Genomic DNA, 961 nt, shown 5'->3' on the forward strand with positions numbered 1-961 from the left:
CAGGTTCCATCCATCAAATCCACTCACAAAGCTTCGGTCAGCCGGAGGCTATAGTAGAAGACACTTATCCAATGTATACATACACATGACAAGCTTCTTTCAGTTTCCATACACAAGGCTTTGGTCTGCCTAAAGACACATGCCCATGGTGTTGTGAAGTAGGATTGAACCCAGAACCGCATGGTTAGGAAATAAGCTTTTGTCACACAACCATGCCTGCACTGATGTTTGTACAAACATTAATTAATGTATATGTAGCAGGGAAAGAAATAAATTAAATGTACAAAGTATTTGTTTTCTAGAGAGTTTATTGACCACAACATTTACATCCTACAAAAGAACACTGGTATGAGACAACAGTTAAGCAAGGAGCAACTATAATGTAACACAGTTGGAGCTTTTAAAACACAAGTCATGAATGACCAAAAAAAAAAGTGATGAATATTTTATAAGTACAGACTAGGAGATGTGAAACCTGAAGACAGCATCCAACAAGAGAAAATGTGCATTAAAAAAAACTAAGAAACAGCAACAACGAAAATGAAAATATAAATACAATAGATATACAATCTGAATATGAATATTTGAACATAAACTGTCACATAAGATCGATAATCTCACTTAGATAAACCATATTGAAAATGACAAAATGAAAAATGAAAAGCAAATAGCAAAACGTCTGACTTTTGTGAACAGATATGCACAGTTTACATTTTCTTTAGAAGCAGCAAAAAGTTTAGCAACAATAATAAATGAGCAGCAGTTTTACTATTAAAACAAGTTAAAGAAAGAAAAAAAAAATATTATAGAGATGCAATCGCTAAAGCTACAATATAGATACATATTATTTATATATATATATATATATATATATATAATATTGTTCTCCAAAAATTGGTAATGCCATGTTGAGAATGCCATGTTTTTGCAGAAATTGATTTGGTAAAAACAAAAAAAAAAA

Source organism: Octopus bimaculoides, chromosome 9 (genome assembly GCF_001194135.2).
Source record: "Octopus bimaculoides isolate UCB-OBI-ISO-001 chromosome 9, ASM119413v2, whole genome shotgun sequence".
Taxonomy (NCBI): Eukaryota; Metazoa; Mollusca; class Cephalopoda; order Octopoda; family Octopodidae; genus Octopus; species Octopus bimaculoides.